Source organism: Drosophila biarmipes, chromosome 3R (genome assembly GCF_025231255.1).
Source record: "Drosophila biarmipes strain raj3 chromosome 3R, RU_DBia_V1.1, whole genome shotgun sequence".
Classification (NCBI taxonomy): domain Eukaryota; kingdom Metazoa; phylum Arthropoda; class Insecta; order Diptera; family Drosophilidae; genus Drosophila; species Drosophila biarmipes.
Genome location: NC_066616.1, coordinates 17,131,734 through 17,150,766, shown reverse-complemented (window position 1 = coordinate 17,150,766; position 19,033 = coordinate 17,131,734). Strand labels below are relative to the sequence as shown.

The 19,033-nt window shown below is 43.0% G+C and overlaps 1 protein-coding gene across 2 annotated transcripts in view; it reads left to right on the top strand.

The window, feature by feature from the left end:
- Window positions 1-5,523: 5,523 nt before the first annotated feature.
- Window positions 5,524-19,033, top strand: part of LOC108031641 (uncharacterized) — a 116,486-nt gene continuing 102,976 nt past the window's right edge. For both annotated transcript variants that reach the window (XM_050888403.1, XM_050888402.1), the window contains exons 1-2: window positions 5,524-6,120; window positions 8,818-9,722. The gene's annotated coding sequence lies outside the window, so the exon portion shown is untranslated. The remainder of the gene's footprint in view (window positions 6,121-8,817; window positions 9,723-19,033) is intronic.

Genomic DNA, 19,033 nt, shown 5'->3' with positions numbered 1-19,033 from the left:
TTGGCCCCGCCGCGTGGAGTGGAAGTGGCTATGCAGTTGGGGCAGGAGCAGGAGCAGGAGCTGGAGCAGATTGGGGTAAAACTGGAGCGGTCCTGGAGTTTCGAGTGTGTCAGCAAGGAGCGGCGGGCGTCGCTGGTTGTGCAGCGATGACGGCAACGCAAACGCAACGGCGGCGAATAGCAATTAAAATGTCAATTGAAACGCCCCCCGGTCCACGAAGAGAAAGCAGAGGAAAGCGTGGGAGGGAAAGTCATGGGAGAAAACTGTTGCACAGTGGATCAAGCACCCTCTTTACTTACCATTCAATGGAGAAGTGTGTGAATAACGCGGGCAGGTTACTATGAAAACTTGGGATGAAAGAAAAACAAAAAATTGCAAAGGCAGCTCCGAATTACACCTTAATTTTTTTTTATTTGGGTTTTATTTGCACCAATGTTAATATTTAAAAATTAATAACTTCCTTAGATAATATTTCCTTAGATAATATTTGCCATAAAAAGTTAGAAGGTGCATGAAAACGAAATTAACTTGAAATCAAATTTGAAAATAAGCAAAGATCAGAATGAACCTTGGTATCTTGAATAATACTTTTAATAAAACAAATTGTATTAGCGAGTTTTTTTTAATTCGAAATAAATTTCTGTTTTTTAAAGATTTATTTTAAGAATTGAATTTTCTTTTGCAGTCGATCCACTATGAGGCAATGACTGATATTGCAAACGGCGGAGCCTTCTGGTCCTTGTCCGTGTCCGGGAATCGTTTCTGGTTGCGGACTAAACAGAGGAGACGGGCAAGACGCAGGACGACGATGAGGACGAGGCAAACTCAAGCCAAAGGCAAACATTCCAATTTCATTTGGCTTGCTTTGGGGACCGGGTGGCTTGTTTTAGCCCCTGTTTTAGCTGCCAACTCCAGGCCTTCCATTGTCAACTAATTTCGGAGCGGTCGGAATCAAAGTTGCATTCGCCTGGCGCCAGCCAAGTCCATTATAAACTTTCGCTTTTGGCTGTACCAGAACCCAGTGACGGTGCCACCAAACCAAGTCGGAGCAAAACAATGGGATCAGGTGAATTGCACCCGGCCAAAGGAAGTCCCCGGCTCGAAAATGGGGCCAAGTGTGGGGTTATTATGGCCATTGTTGGGCTGACAAACAGCCAGCACGCTAAAGGCCTCAAATCCGTGCCGTGATGTGGAAATCTCGTGCCCTTGGATGTGTGGGTATAATTAAATTCGGCTTTTAAGTGCAACACCGCTGGACGGTGAAAATAGTAACTAATGTGCCAAACGAGCCAGTCGTATCCCATTTTCGTGGCTCATTGGCTCGGCTTAATTTCATTTAAAATCGTTAAAGTCCTAAAAATACCGCTTGCTCGGTTCACCGAAATGCGAAAGGTTCAGCTTGTCATAGGTCAAGCCGTGACCCGAGTCTGGTTTCTCGGCGCCCTTTTCCATTTTCCCCCCCAAATAGGGCAGAGTAGCAGCAGGTGGGAAATCATATTACACATACGTGGGATTTATTTTCTGCCTTGCACATTTTGAGTTTACAATTAAATTAGAAACTTTGACTGTGCTCCGTAAAGTTTTGGAGGCGACGTCAGAGCTTCGCCAGTTAGGCGGACAGTTTTGGTCCGGCTTTCCCCGCCCCAATGCAGTCCAAGTACCCCCGATTCCCTGACATCTGACGAAATAAAGTACGTGACACAATTCCATATGAGAGTACAAGTGCCCGAGGAGCAACAACAGTGGCAGCAACTGCTGGTGTGCCTTGTACCATATAATCCCTGGACTTCAGCGGAGTTCAGTAAACTTTTAAGTCCGGCAAGAACTAATCCAGCTAGGAGTTGGCAGCAAGAAATTGATAGATCAATCGGAATATAGACTAAAAGATGTAATAACTTATCACTAATTACTAACAATATACTAAGATTTCGAGAGTTGGTTAAATATAAATTAAACTGTACTTAGTTCTATTGAAAAATATTAAATATTAGGGAAATGCTTAAAGTAATGAAAACCCTTTTTTCTTGATTTATTTCCTTAACCATCTACTTTAAGAGGTTACTTCATAAAAGCCCACTTTAAAACCCTGGTATTTTTTGCTTTATGTATGCAGCACACTCCACCAAAGAGTTCACTGAACCATAAATGCATGGAAACTCATGTCGTACATATGTATATTTAAGTGTGGCAGGTGGCAGATGGGGCAGACACTTGGCCCCATTCTTTTTCAATTCGTTTTCGTAGTCTTAGCTGGATTTTATTTATTTATATGGCCAAATGTTGTCTTTCGATTCGGCTGCTTTCATTTCCTAGCCGGCTGCCGGGAGCTGGGAGCCGCTTCCTTGTTTGCCCGGCCCCCATCTATATATTTTCCTCCGGCTCGCTGCACTTGCGCTCATTAAACATTTAGCTACATTGTCTGGCGTATCTTGGAGATACGGAAAGGGGCACTGAGATGGCCGGTTTCCAGGGGAAAACTGCTTAGGCGGGCTGCAGACAAAAGATATGAGGCAAAAGCGCAACGTCAAAAAGGAAATTGTACGCCTAATGGTCATTGCCGGGCCAAATGAAGCTGCCATTGGGCGCCGGGCAGGCTCCTTCTGGCTATTGAAATATTTAAAAGGATTTCTTTTTTTTAGCCCTGCTGCCTCTTTTGGCCATGTCTCTCCAACTCGCCCGCTCGGCGAACGATCTGGGATTAAGCAAATCAAAAAGTCAGTGCCCCAACATCACTTTGAACCACCGACATCGACAACTGGGCCCCTTCTGTGCACTGAGAAATATAAAAGGTATTTTTATTATAAGAATAATTAAGTTAACCCGCGTAAAATATAAATGGACTGAATAAAAAAAGTCTGGTTTACACACTATACAAATAAAATGGATTTGTTCAGATTTGAAGGAATAAGTGTGAATATTTTTTATAATGTTTAAAATAAATTGTTATTGCACAAGTGCTTTATACAAAAAGGAATAGAGGTCTTTGAAAAAATAATCATAAGATTTATATATACAAAAAAGAATATTGCATTTACCGAGTGTTTATTTGAAACAGTTCCTAAAAACATATACCAAACTGTAAGAGAACGACTTCTATCTTTGTATATCCAACAGCTAAAAAAATAATTATAAAGAAATATAGTTATAAAAGATTAAGTGTAGGAAGTTCCTCAAGAATATACGACCACAACCTAACAATTATATTTAGAAGATCTAGAGTATTTTGTTCGAGTGTCTCTAGACCTCTTGGGGCGGGTTCTGGAACGGTTCGCTGTCCCTGTCATCGACGTCCCAGTAACAGTCACAGTTGCAGCTGCACTTGCTGCCTTGTCCGAATGCAATTAAAATGTCAGCGATGCAGAAGCGGGGCTGCCCGAGGGCGGGAAAAATGGCTGGCTAACATGCGAGGGAAAAGAGCTCGAAATGGAGTGCGAGCCACGGGTATGTACTGCGCCGCCCGCGGGACTCTGGCCGAACACGCATTTGCCATGCCAAAAAGACTGGACACTTGACGCCCACTAGGACGAAAGCCGGGAGCAGGAACAGCAGCAGGAGCAGAACCAGGTCCAGGACTCACTCAACTGGATTCGCAAAAACCAAAAGGGGAGTGGGCGGCCAGGGGCCACGCCCATACACGCCATTAAGCGCACTTGTGATGTACGTAAATTAATTTACTGTCGGCCATTTATGTTCGCCGGCAACCAATGAAGGAGCAACATCCATATCCACATCCACGTCAACATCAACATCAGCCGCACAAAGATGAAGAACCAAGCGCGTTGTTAGCCGCTTTATTGACAGACAGAAATTTGTAGCCGACGCAAAAAAAAGAAGAAAAGCCGCAAAAGTTTGCTAATAAATAACATTTAGCACCAGGAGTTGGCCATAAAAACACGACCCAACTGTGAGAGACACATCCCACATAATTATTGATTCGACAGGCGGGATATATGTAAGCAGAATTTATGATTCAGGTTGATATATGTCGGGGGATTTTGATTCCTCACAGCCAGGCTATCAGAGGGCTGAACATTGGAAATTTGCAAAGCACGATATGTGGAATATATGCAAAAAAAAAACAACTACCTATGATCAATGTTATATTTTAGATTGAGTTCTACTTTGTTTATTATATTTTTTTGTTAACTATTTTTTTATATAAAGCTTACCTTAAAATATCATCAACGATTATTGGCTAAATATTCAAAACTCACCAATAATATGAACGAAAAACTCAGTTTTTAAATCCTGTAATCCGTAATCAAAAAACAAAAAAAAATAACAGGCTAGGTTAATGGTTAACCGTTTGCACTTAAGAAGTAAACATTGATAGTCGCTCACTGCTCTTAATAATTCGTAACTCATTACTCTAATAGCTTCTAAAAACAAGTAATACCTAAATTAAATATGTTAAAAAACAAAAAAAAAAATGTATATAGACAAAATTTTAATAAAATCAAAAATTTGTCATTTAATTCAGTATTTATATTAACCAAAAGGTTTTACAACAAGAAACCTATTTAAAAGATAAGTACTGAAAACAATACTGTTGGTAAATATATTTTCGTAATAAATTACCAGAAGGTAGTTCCCGGATATGTAAGAGGTTCAACTGCCTCCCCTCTTTTTGGTTTGCCCCACATAAGAGTTGGCGCTGCAAGTAGTCATTATCAACGCCGCTATTCAGGTGGGCCACGTGCGTTATGAACGTGAGTGTGTGACGCGGATGTCGGCCGCAAGTTGCGGATATTATCTGGAGGGTGTCACTTTGTCGGCAACAGATACTTAAGTGCTGTCCGGCGGCCCCGAGCGCCGCATTCCGGCCAAGTCCAACCGGACTGTCCAACGGAAGCACGCGACTACGGCGGAAATTGCTGCACATGCAACGCACGCAGCCACTTGGTAAGCCCCAGCGCCAACCCGATCCGCCCCTCACTTTTCCCAAACACCACCTCTGGCATCGAGATGCCATCAGCACAGGGCCATGCAGTATCGGAACGCCGTTCACCCACTCGCCCGCGCCTTTTCGAGTTAACAAATTAAAGTAAAAATTACAATGCATGGCATGCCATAAATACGAAAGTTTAAGACCTTGACAGCCATGACCAATTGACCCAATTGTTTGCCCGTTTTTCCCGCACTTTGCATGTGCGGAGCTCGGCGGAGGTGTTTGTGTGTGGGTGGGGCTTACGGGGGGGTGTATTTTCGGGGGGCCTTCGAGGGCCCGAAATTGCAGCAGCCAATGTGAGAGTGGCCAAATTGAATTTGAAGCGCCGGCCCAAGCCGAAATAGGGCCATTCCCAAGGGCCCTAAACCGACTTTAAGTTTGCTTTGAAGCTAAGAGAGAGGGGCAACATGCTCCCTTAAAGCCGCCCAACTCCTCTCTTAGCTCTTCTGGCCCGCTTTTATCCGGCCAAGAGCTCGGCTTTTTGGGCTTCGGCAGCGACGGACACGACCTAGGCGAACGGAAAATGGAAAAGCGGCGGGCTTTCCTCGCCTGTCAGTTTGCCGCAGTCGAGCAATGAACACGCAGCGCGCGGTCACAATTCCCATAGCCAGTCCATCGCGGGGATAACTCAGCCAGGATAATCATACATCGTGCGATCCTTCGAGGGTCGCCGGAAAGGTTAAAGCTCGAAAGGGCACAGTACCAAAAAAAAAAGGAGTGATAGTGAGTGAATGTGAGTGTGGCACTATGAGCACTAGCGGGGTCACCACCCACTCTGACCCCTTCCACGCCGTTTGAACTTGTGGCAAAGCCGCAAATGCAACTGCAGCGGCAACGGCAGCGGCAACGGCTAGTTTGTGAATTTGCAACGTGCCACGGGCTAAACACTACTGACACCTCCAACTCGTTCGGTCCCCGAAAAAAATCCCTGTCCATCGTAACGCGTTTTTCGCCATTACCCGTAACCCGCGTAACTCGTTTCGCATCCGTATTCCGCGTTCGCGTCGCAGTCCGTTGAGCTGGCAGCCAAAAATGTCGGTTTAGTTGCGCCACTGCTATATTATCTATATGCACACCGAGGGCCGGGAACTCGACTCGCAGATATTGCATCCTATAGCCGCGGAACGTGTCACCGTCGCCATTGCCATCGCCATCGCCGCACCGCTGGCCATGTAAGTGATATCCGGATGGGTTTTGAGTTGCCACAGAAACTCTGTGTGTGCGCCACAATAAATTACCTTTGCAACTGACATGTTTCCGAATCGAAATGCAGTTGCGCCTACCGCCCCTGGGCGGGGGGGTCCTATCCGTAATTAAATTTCGGTGAATTTTATCACAATTTACGACTCTTTTGCAGCAGAGGCAGTGGCAGTGGCAGCAGCAGCAGCAGTAGTTGTAGTAGCCCTCAGTCTTTGGCCTTATCCTTTCGTGGCATCCTCTGTGCCATAACAATGAAACCATGTCGAAATCGAGCCGCGGGCCATTTTGCGATGCTGCTCCGATACACGTTTTTGTGTCAGGAAAATCAGGCAAAAAACTAAAGCCAAACTCCATTAGGACGCTGCAAAAGCCGCATGATTTATACAAGGGTCATGCATCATACTCCTAAACACGACAACGTGTTCAGGGCCTTGTGTATATTCGGACAGTCACCTAGATAGATAATGTTATTGATCTTTCTGACAGACTTTTTGCTGGGAATTAAAGAAACTACAGAGGAGATATCGTACAATACAAAATTTTCTATCTCAGGAAAAGCAACTTTTATCGCTGGATCCTACTGCCTGCCAGCCGTAAATGTAGGCCATTACTTCGGTACTAGCCCCAGCAAATCGCAATAAATCACAGTTCTTCTTGCTCAAAATTAGTAAAATGCAAATAACATGACAATATTAATGATTTCGCCCAGGGAGACATGCACACACTGCACATAATAATAAAATGTGAAACAAGGCAAATACCATTCGGTGTGTATAGAATGTCTTAACGATGACTGGGCTGCCTTGGCAGTGACGGGAAATATCGAATACCCGGTGTTTTATCAATTGCCATATCGCGTGCTCGAGCGCGCAAATATAAAAAAGAAATACACATATATTTCGGGGCAAAATGAATGTAACGAAAACGATGGCGAAATTGTTGCGAGTGGCAGCCATCGAGTGGAACAATGGACTCCTTGTGCCGCGAAGTGTGCGAACCGTTTGGCTAACAAGAAACCTGATAGCGACCCGCACAAAAGAGCACTTTCAGTTGCGAATGGCATGGGCCTCCTGCCATTTGATGGCGGCCATTAGCTATTTGCTGCCGCTAATCGAAGTTTATGTTTTGCATTCATGTAACTACCCCTACTGCGAATCAACCCCCTCCCGAATAACACTTTCTGGAGGTAGGGGTGGGCAATGACACGCCTTTGATCGACCCACTATCAACCGGGCTCTCATGTTGCGACTGTCAGTTTAATACAAATGAACTGTTTATGTTAATAAATGAGCTCACCGGTTTATGCCATATCCCGGTGTGGGGCAAGCCTCCCGAAGGGGGGCATTACATCATTAAAGCAACACCTGCTGTGTGTGTAAGTGTGTGTGCGGGGTGAGTCGCCGGCTGTGTGTGTGTGTCAATGTCAGAGGACCCCTGCTCCCCCACATCCCAAGTAACGTTGCAAGCAAATTAGAGCTAATTAACATTTTCTTTTTTTCAATTTGCGCCGCAGATATTCGGCCAGGATTCTCTGAAGGCTTACACTAAAATAAGGGAAAATAGATTTTTGGAGCAAGATAGGGTTTAATAACTTTATCCAGAAATCTATTAACTAAAAACCATACTCAAAATAAACACTTGTTTAAGTAATTCAGAAGTATATTTGATTTTCCGCTTTGAAAACTTTTAAGAGTAGATTTAGTAATAGAATAGATTACAAAGAGAAAATAGATTTTTAGGGCAAGATAAGACTTCAACACTTTTATTTAGAAATCTTGTAATAAAAAACCCTTTTCAAAACTAACACTTATTTTTACCAATTAAAAAAATATATTTGATTTGCCACTTTAAATAAAAAGTTGTAAATGAGAAGAGATATTTTAAATTTATTTTGGTATTTCAGTATCAAATAAATGGTATTAGCAATTAACTAATTAAATCTTCTAATAATACATTATTTATAGTATGCTTTGAATTTGGGATAGAAGGCAAAAATGTTTCTTGCACACTAGTCTACTTCTTAGATTTAAACTCTTGTTAAAAACCGTGGTTTTTCTCGCAGTGCCATCAGCTGAAAGCCGACCGTGAGAGTCTTTGCCGCTTTGTTGGGCGTTTAATAGCCGGAAATCTGTCTATTTCCGCTTGCCGTGGCGTTGATTATACTTAATAGATGACCGGCTGGAGCGCCCCCTCCTTGGCAGCCTGCTAATTTTTCTTTCTGCTGCTTTTTGCCTGATACTCGAGTATTAGTCGAGCTGTAATTATGCTCTAATTATATCCCATATGTGTGCCGGCGAGTGTGTGCGAGTGAGTGTTTGTGTGTGCCTGTGGCGCAAAGAAAAATCTCTGCTGTGATGTAATTACAGCCCAACGTGTAAAAAGCTGGAGTGTAGCCTCCTCCTCCTCGTCCACCTCCATCCCACTGCGAGTCCTGGTTTCATCCTGGTTTCTTTTCCTTTTTTCCAGCTGCTCGCCAGGGAATCTGGCGGCAGGTGAGGCCATCCAGATAGTGGTGGGCCAATTGAAGGTCCTTTGGTGGCGCCGAGTGGCCTTGCATGTGTTTAATTGGGCTGTCACTTGTGGGAAATCGCTATAATCATTGTCGACCACATATAATTGTCTATGTTTGAATAAAAAATGTCAATTATATTTTTTCTTTCCTTTTTCAGGTGAACTGTGAAGCAAACAATTTAAAACTATAAAACCAATTAATAACCAATGAAGGAAAAAACGCCAATGTAAAAAAGAAATTTCATAAAAACCATAACTTTAACGATACATATCAATGTTAGTCTGATTTTCTTTAAATGCTATTAGATTAAACAAATATTTAAATGCATATCAAAATATTTAAAGTGCTAAGAATGATTAAAAGCAACAGAGTTTAAAGCATAGCCCCGGGCCGTTGAGTTGATTTAAAATTCCGAGAGAGAGAAGCAAGTGAAGCGTTGAAAACAACAAAAAGCCGGTGGCAAAATAAATCTTTAATTAAATCGACTGTGCAGAAGGATGCAATTTAATTGAATGGATATAGCGAATCACGCGAGTGTTCCCCGTCTCAAGACACGCACATCGGTGGCGCAAAATCGCTTTGTCATGTAATGTCTTTATGCCCCTCAGCGGATCAAGTGCTTAGGCGATAAGGAAAAGCAACTGTGTGGCGGCTTCACGCCGGATTTATATGCATAAATGAAGGCACGCATGCTCCGGCCGTAAGCCAAAGTTGAAGGGGGCCTAGGATTCCATCGCACGGCGGATTAGCTGCAACATAAAGGCGCAAACACAACACAAAGGTCCTGGGAAAAAAATACACGGGGTTTTTGCCTCGCAGCGGGAAGCTGGGATTTGGCGCCCTCCATGACGTCAACAGTGTGTAAATGGGCGAGCAATTAAGCCGTTAACGATGTGCCCGCTCTCAAAGGCTCCACGCAGGACCTCCACGACCTCCAGGACCGCCAGGACCCCAACGATCCAGATAGCGATAGAACGCCCGATAGAGTCCTTTACGAGCATAAGCGAACCAATGAAAAATGCATTCAGCTGCGCTGTGTCCAATGTCGCTGATTAATTCCAAGTAAGTTGATGAGCTGGCGCTTTTACGCTCCTCTTTTACGATTCCACTTTGGCCCTTTACGAGGCTGCCAAAGAGCCAGCCAACGCGTTAATTTCTGGTAATCATCACAACTTTAAAACGAAGGGAAGAGGTTGAAGGAACTACGGAAAATGTACTGTCAGTGCCCTGAAAAATCTCACCTTGCTTGCACAGTTGAGGAAATGGCTTAAAATCTGTAGATTAAGAGTTTGGATATACCCTTCATTCAATTTTCCCATTTTAATTGCAAGTAAATCGGTTAGTTAACCAGTTCACTTTACGTAGAGAAGCATTTTTGAACTGCGGTATCTAAAAATATAAGAGGATTTGCTGATTTGTTGAAAGAAAGTGGTTTATTTGCTTCTGATGAACTTGTACAAACTTTGAGATATAAAAGATGCAAGCTTATAGAATGAAAATATGCTAGACTTTGAAGTAATTTAAAGTACACAATAATATTTTCAAGGCAACAAATTTAGTAGTGGAAAATAATACGATTTTTACGCTTAAAATAAAAAATGCCTTTTATATCAAAACTGTTCTACCTCTTCATTATTATCCTTGAACAACATTGCAATGTTGCATCGAAAGCGTCTGAAAAACCCAGCAGCATGTCAAACTCATCATAAATTCTTATCCTTCATGCTCTTGCAACCAGCAATCAAACAATTTTCCGGAAAATGTTCCTCATTTTATATATGTAATTTGGTTTTTAAAATTAGATTACAGACATTTGCCTGTGGGTAACGTCCAAAATAGCAGCACACTCTTCGGCGCTCATCAAAAATGCGAGCGAATTTATAAAGAGATAGCAACGTGCCGGCAGCGGGTTGAGTTTGGTTTACTGGCGTTGCTATTATTGTTAGCCCGGTTGGTTGTACTAAAAATACAACACCGAAAATACGAGTAATTTTTTGGGGGCAGGCAACCGAACCGAACCAAAGAAAGCCAAATGGATGGTACAGGGGCCCCAAGGTCTGGGCTTTCATAGGTTCTCTGCGTGAATTGTGTGCGGTGAGTGGACCTGGCATTTTGTTTGCCAAAAATCGGACGGACAGACAAATACAGGCATAACTTGAAAGGGAAATCTTGGCAGCACGGCCTCAGAAAGTCATCTAATTCTCTAAATTCAAACACTTTTACCTAAGCCGCACTCGCACACAAGCCCAAACATCGGAGCTTGTTTGTTGGCAGCCATTGAAAAGTGGGTAAACTGAATGCGAAAGCTAAGCCTGCACTGCGAGGAATGATCATGAATATGGAGTTACAATAAATACATGTATGCAAACTTATAACGAGCAGATGAGTTAAATAATTTGATAGTTGATGGTTAGTCTTTAATAAGTGGCTTGTTGTGAAAAAATGGAAAAGAGTTTTATATTTATTAGTAATGTAAAAAGCTCTTAAATGTGTTCTTTTATTTTTATATTGTTTTTCATCGAAGAACCTCTACTTTTATTATCCATGATGTTTAACTAGTCGTATACTTGATTTGAAGAACCTCTATACGTGCTGTTTAACTAGGCGTATACTTGATTTGAAAAAAGGATATATCAGAAACATTTGATTTTGAGTCCAAATATGAAATCCAATCATTTTATGATATGTGTTATCCATTTCCCCATCATTTTTCAGTTAATAAATAGGACAAACTTTTTTTGGCAAGAAAAACCTGCTTGTCTGACTCCAATCACTTTAAGCTGATTATAATTCCCAGAAATATTACCTATGCCCATGAGATACCTGTTTTTCTTGCTCTGTGTATGGACACAAAGAGGAGAGTAGTATGAAGCCCGGCCTAAAACAGGCAATTCATAGGCAGCCGGGCTGCCAGCTCGGATTCAATGGCGCTCATTCACCGGCTTAGAAGATACCCACACATTGCAGGGGGTGGTGGTGGTTGGCTGAAAACTGTGGCATACATATGTGGGCAGGATGTGGGTGGTGCGGGAGTGGTGTATAAATCAAGCTCCCAGCCACACACATGCACGCTTCTTCCCGCCCACCAGTGCTGCAGCCGATGGCGCTTAAAGGCATTTTCGCAAAAGTTTTTGACTTGAGCATTTCAATCGCCTGTTTTATTGCTCACATATTTTATGCCGTTTATGCTCAAAATTCAGCTCAACATGCGCGACTCTTTGGCTTCACACAAGGACGGCGAAAAGGAGGTGGTGCCTCCGTATTTGAGTCCTTGTATTGGTGCGGTGTGTGTCCTGCGGCGTTGAGCAAGCAACTCTTGCCAGCCAGCGCTGAGGAAAAACCGCAATGCGGCACATTATGCGCGCTGAAATTCCCTCAAGTCCCTTTCATTCCCGAAAGAAAGTCGGGTGGAAACGCAGTCGCGAAAGAAATGCGCAAATGTTTGCCGCCACCCCCTCCGCCCCCTCTTCACTTGGTTTTCCTCCCCCTTTTTTTGGGGGCGTGGCACTTGGACATGGCTATTTGGCTGCACTTTCCCGCCAACTGATAAACTGAGAGCTTCCTCGCTTCCTGTTTGCCTTGCGGTTTTCCGTTTGTTTTTCCCCCCGACTGGCTCTAAAAAGAAAATACAACTAATTAATGTTTTTGTGCGTGAAAATGTATTTTAATTGTGCACCTGCTGCTGTTGCTACTGCTGCCGACATTGCGGTTAGGTAAATATTAATGTTGCTTTAAATCCCCCTCGCAAACCCACTCCCAATCTCATTTTGGGCCTTTTTACTGAGCCTGGGGATTGGGCTTTTGGTTTTCCACTTTTGATTGAAATGTTTGTCAAGTTTATTTGCCCCGGGCTGGCCGAAAAATGATTTGCCAGCCCGAACCGGCAACAATGTAAACACTTTTGTGTGTGCCACCGTGTGCCCAGCAGAGATGAGATGAAACGGCTTTGGAAAAGCCATCTCAAAGGCATCTCGGCCTTAGCTCGGTTCAATTAAGACAAAGCCTCGGTGGCCGGACTCACATACACTTATTGATTTTCATTCACTAATGAAAAGTGAACATAAAAAGCAAAAGACACTTAACCCTTTTATTGAATCGGCCACGCAATCTGCCGATGACGTCAGATAGTGCCTGACTAAAGGACAGACTCACCGATTGACTGCCTGGCTGAATGGCAAACTGAAAAACTGACAAACCGACAGACTGGCGACTGACTTTCCCAACAGCACGGGCAACAGCTTGGTTCAGTGCCTCCCAAGTGGCGGCCCTCGCCCACTGAAATAACACTTTAAAAACAAGGCAGTGTGTCAGCAAGGGAAGCGTGCTCACACTGGGGGAAAATATTTGTCTTCTAGGGGCATTTGAGAAATGGAGGTCAAGTGGTGCTTTTTCATTTAATTTCCTATGAAGTCTCAAGCTGTTAATTCAAAAGTATAATTTAAATATTTAAAGATGTTCAAGATCACATTGAATTTCAATACCTACATTTCTCTTGCATTTCTTGTAGAAGATTACTTTCTTTATTAAAGCTCTATAAGTTGTTATACTAAAATTACTGCTAACAAAAATATAAAATAGATATATAATTATTTAAAGATTTTGGTAAGGGAAAATGAGCAGTAAATGTTTTTTTTGCTCGAAAATAAAAAGGTCTAAAGAGAAAATTTTTTATAAAGTATAAGCATACTAATAATGACCAGGACAATATTTTTATTATTTTGAAATATTTTAATCACTTAAGAATTTTTAAAAGATTAAAAGGCATTCCAAAAACTTATTTTAAATAATTATATTTTATATTGCTTTCAATTGCTTACGAGAATTTATTTATTTTGTAAGAAATCCTTAAATTTTGAATACTTTTCGCTCAGTGCCCGTGGGTGTCAGTGTTCGGCGACGTGTTCGTGTCTGCCTGGCTCTCGAAGCGCACACAGCACGCCTCTGGAGGGAAAGGGGCTTTTAACCCACATAATAATTACTGTACTGAAAGGTTACCACGGTCGAATGCGAAAAGTTGGAGTCGATAATTGCAGCGGCTGCTTGGGCGCTGGTAAGCGATTGTTAAATATGAGTATTTGCCCAGGGGTGTCTTATAATCGGCACTACTAATTGCTGCCGGCATCCCCCACATAACTTTAAAGACGGCTCCCCCTTAATTGTCGATCCACGCATCGATGGCTTTCAATTCGGTTCTCCACTTTTCGTTTTCGTATTTTTTGGAATTTTCACGAGAATTTTGGTATTTCACATTCGCGATTGAGTGAGTAAGCAATGCGCGGTCGGCTGCATGTGCCACTTCCGCTTGATAGCGTCATGGTTCCGGCTCCGTATCCGTATCCGCAGCGGCCTTGTGGGTGGTGCCTGGAAGGACGAAGGACCGAGGATCCGTGGGGTTTTTTTTTGCTTTCCAGGACGGCCGGCTGCACTGGAATAGGACAACGTTTGCGTGACATTCGCACGTTAGTCGCGAAATGCGTTTGTTTTCTGCGAGGAAATGCCACATTGAGAGCGCTTTTGGCATGCCACACTGTGTTCACAGGGCTTTATTAGTTGTTTGTCTGTGGGACAGGCGCACGCCAGGTCTTATGATAGGCCAGCTATTAATAGCTCTGCCAGCAGAAACGGGCCAACTTTGCCTGGCAATTTGTATAATTTAAATAATTTTGTTTAATTTTTGAATGGTACTTCGGTGGCAGTTGTTGAAAAACTCCCTTAAGCCGGACTGCTGACCACTTGGCGCTGAGAAGTAGGCAACACTTTAATCTGGGAATCCCCAAGGAGCCACCATGTGGTTGTATGTGTGCCGAGTGTGTGTTTGTGTGTGCGTTTGAAAGCAGAAAATGCATTTAGTATGCAAACAAAACGGGCACAAAACTGTCGTTATTTATGCAAACCTAACTTCTGCTCTTTAGAAATTATTATTTCGCTCCTGCTCTGTTCTTTTTTGTGTTTATTCCAGCCCGGTTCGTTGTTTCTCTTGCTGTTGCCAGTTGGTTTGCATTTCCGTCTTTATGTTTGCTCACTCGCACACAGACAGGGGCCACCCACACACTCACACAGGGACCACACGGAAGTAGAGACGCATAATGAGCGGCCGGAGCATTTGGCCCGCTTCCTTCCGTCTTCTGGTCCTGATGCCATTTAACTTGTGCACCGTGCATGCTGCATCCCTTCGCCCCAATGGCTTTAACCCTCGACGCATCGTTAAACACGATTATTACATTACGAAATGCGTATAAAAATAACCGAATATATTTCATTTACTCGTGTAACACAATGCCTAATGCCTATTTCAGTGTAAATCGAGCCTCAATCTGCATTCAACTCGGGTTGCTTGGGTTTTTGAGCAAACATAATTATTTTGATTTTAGACATTGGCATCAATTACAACGCTCTAATTGGCATCTTTGAGCTAATTAATACCTTAAAATTCGCAGATGTAAGCCTCTAATTGTTAAATTAAAACATAAAAATTCGGGAATGTAAGCCAGTAATTGTTAAAGAGCTGAGAGTTCAGGCTGACTTTGAATGTAAACTTGAATTTGGGCAAGCAAATTGGTGTATTTAATCCCTGTGTGTAATAATAATCCTTTGAAATGCATTTGGAATACATTCTATACGCTACTGATAATTGTAGCTTTTTTATTCGTTCGTGTTAATTGAAATTAATGCAATTAAATGAATACATTTTTCGAAATTACTGCCAAAATCCATTAGTTTTATAAATAATTTTGGAATAGTCACATATTAATAACTAGTAAAGCTAGTAATTACCCCTTGACCAACGAAGGGTTAAGCTGGAATTAGGTGAAGTGGCGAAGGGCAGGCTTAAAGTCCTCGCCCGGTGCCATCAATTAAAGCCAAATACTTTGTGCCGTGCGCCGGGGAAATAAAGAGCAAAAATGTATAACGACCATTCACGGGACCCCGGGTATTCAGGAGCCCGGATTCAGGGACAAAGCTCGTCGCGTCGTCACCAAATGAATGGCCACCTGACAGGCATCTATTAAGCCCGAATGGAGTGGAGTTTAGATGGGTTCTGATGGCTCTGGCTGGCGGGGGACCTAGGCAGTTGGGCTGGCTAATTTGCCACAGGCCTGTGGCCATTCACTGGCTGTCTGCAACTGTCCGAGGGGGCCGGTCTCGCCGCTGGAAATTATATGGCGCGGTCATCATCAACGAGTCGCCATCTCAGCAATCACTTTCCAAATATGTCAACATAATTAATTTTCAATTATCCCAGTGACATTTGCCGCACACACACACACACACCCCTCGCCGCTTTGGAGTCGAGCTAATTGGGTGGGGCCCATGGGCAGGAGGGGCCCGTGGGGCGGCATGGGCGTAGTCTATTATTATTAATGGCAGAGCTCGCTTTGCCGGCGACCCTCTGGTGTCACTTAGTATAATTGAGCGGCGTTTGATGGAAATAATTCACAATCCCGCTGGCTCACAATGGAGAGAAAGCGAATTATTTTTGATGCTTGTGCTGATGTTGATCGATTAATCAGGATGCATAGTTTTTGAGCCGCTCAGGCATCAGCCTATTACGGAATGACCTCTCACCACAGACCACCCCCTGGAATGACCCTGACCCCAGGCAAACCGCATAAAGGTGACAAGTCTGTGGTTTTCCATTTCCCAGCTGGCGTGCGTGTGTGCGCGCGATTTAATGGCAGGCCATCAATTTGACGCCTTCGAATTGGGCCAAAAGCACAGGCAGCCGAGATATAGCCAGAGTCAACAATCATTTCGTGCCGCATCTTCATTCCAAGCTGAAAACGTGTCGGCCGCTTTGGGGGAAAACAGAGAGGGCAACATGGCGTTTACCCAAATTAAATTGGAGCTTCAAAGACCTTTTTATCACATGGCGTTAATCAAAATTCAAAACCCGGCAAATGTAGCGGAAGTAATGAGAAACGCTCGAGGAGCCGGATTGGATCGGATCGGATTGTATCCATTCCGGCCCGCCGCCTCGTTTTTAGTCCCGGTCTGAGGTAGTTGGCTTTATCATCGCCCCCGGCCTGGTGTTTAACCGCAAATGTATTGCTGAGTTGAAGCCCGAGCTTCCTTGCCAACTTGGAAGCACTGGGAAAAAACAAAGACGGTTTAGGCACAGTATTTGATTTTATTTTAAGAGTTGTGAAAGGTATGACATGTCACAAAGAAGTATTGATTTTGAGTATGCTATACATTAGTTATGATATTCAAATTTTGAAAAACAGATAAAAAAGGACTTTTGAAAAGCGATTATTGAACTCATTTTGATATAAATTCGTTGATAAATATAGAATACTAGAAAACTATGAAATGTCAGAAAATGTCAGAAGTTGTAGATGCTTACAAACTATAGACAGTTTTTGTCCTTCTCAAAAAGATAAATAAATAAGGTATAGAAAAATCAAAAAAATAAGGGAAAAAGTAACAATTTTATTATTATTTAATAGTTCAAATTAAATACGTTGCTTAAATAAATTTAAAAATAAACAGGCAGTTTGGGAATCGTTGCGCCTAGTGTAATTACCGATGGCCCAAGCTGCTTGTCTGCCGCTTTGCTTTCCGGTTTGCATAATAAATGTCACAGCTGACGACTGCGGAGGAGAATGGCATCGGGAATGAACTACAATGGCTGCGAGAACGGGAACTTGAACGAGAACGAAAATGGGAATGGAATGAGCAGTAGCTATGGCAGCGGCCGGAGCAAAACAAGTCGCTTAACAAGGAACAGCAACTACTTATGCTCAGGTGGAGCGCCACAAAAGGAGCACAATGCGAGTGGGGCTGAGTGGGGAAAAAATGGCAAAAGGCAGAGAAGGAATCTTAACCGGAATTATTCATAATGTTCACGAGGCACGCATACATTTGCATTTCACGGATGCGAGTGTCACTATCGAGACGAGGGGCAGGACATATTAACATGAAATGGAACCGTTGCGCGGGGACTGGGCGACAGGATCGTCGGAGACATAGAGTTGCGAAGATATAACCTCGATTTGGGCCCAGCCAAGCAAGTCATTCAATTTGGCCACCAGACATTCACCCACACATTCACAGGGCCCAAAACAAGGACACCAGCAGATATACACTAATAAAAGTGAAAAAGGACGTGAGCAACGCTCTTGGAATTTCAAACATGTTGCATCTCCTTCAGCTCGCAATCAGACGAAACTAAACGCGAGTGTTTTCCTTTGTTGTTTCTTTGTATTTTGGGAAGGGGAATGGAAATGCTGAAAGCGACAGGACAGTAACAGCAGCAGGAACAGGAAGCTAAACATCCAGCGGAATCAGCAAGACAAACACAAGGACAGCCGGAGCGAAAAAAAGTAAAATCAACAAAAAATTCAAGCGCAACAAAAGGAGACAAATAATTAAAGTAAAAGTTTCCTTCATCAGTTTGCTTATTTCGTATTCATTTTTTTAAAGGTACACTGTCAAGATGTTTTTTTTTTTTATTTTCTGCAAAGATAAAATGAAGGTTCTTGGAAATACTTGAAGTTCGGCGCACCTGACCTTCTTTTTAAAGATGTCTATAGTTTGTTCATGAAAAAGACGTGCTCTAGAGCTTCAAGATATTCTTGGAAATGAAAACTAAAATTTAATTGTGCATTATAAAATTTCTTTTAAAAATATAGTTTTAACGATAATGTTTCTAATATAATTAAACTTTTAAGGAATCGTTAGAGATATGTTTTAACATTTTCTGATACAACGCATTTATTTGACGTAGATTTTTAAATGTCCTAACTAAACTATACCTAAGGGTATTACAAATTCCTTAGCCTATGTTAAACATTTCACCCCTGTTCTTATTCATTTCTCGTTGATTTTGCGGCTGGGTCAGAAGCTCTTATCAGGCGGGCCAGGAAGAATTCATCAAGGTCAAAACGTTGATGGCCTCTGCCTTCCAGCGCCCCCTGCTCCTTGTCCCATCGCCATGGATTCGGTGGTTAGGTCAGGTTCCGGAACTTTTCCTTTTACTTTTTTTTATGTTGCCTTGTGGCTTGTCTGCCGCGCCTGACTGCCTTTGACAACGGATCCAATGACTCGATGGCAGATGGCAAGGGGATGGGCAGAGCGGGCAGAATGGCCTCTAAACCGCGTCTTGTTCTTTCCTAGGGTTCGGTGTTTATCGGGGGGACCGAATAAAGTAATTTCTTAAAAGAGTTCGCCATGGCCGGGGCCGAAAGGGTCGAAAATCGGCAACGAGTGTCAAGTGTTATTGACGATTTGTTGATGATGTGGCACAAAGAGTGGGCGCCAGGCCGGGCAAAAGGTATGCGAATGGAAATCGGGCAAGGGCTATCTGCAGCCTTTGTCGTAACTTGAGTGACGCTGCCCGTTCAGCTCGTAGTTTATCCCGGCTCCATTTTCCA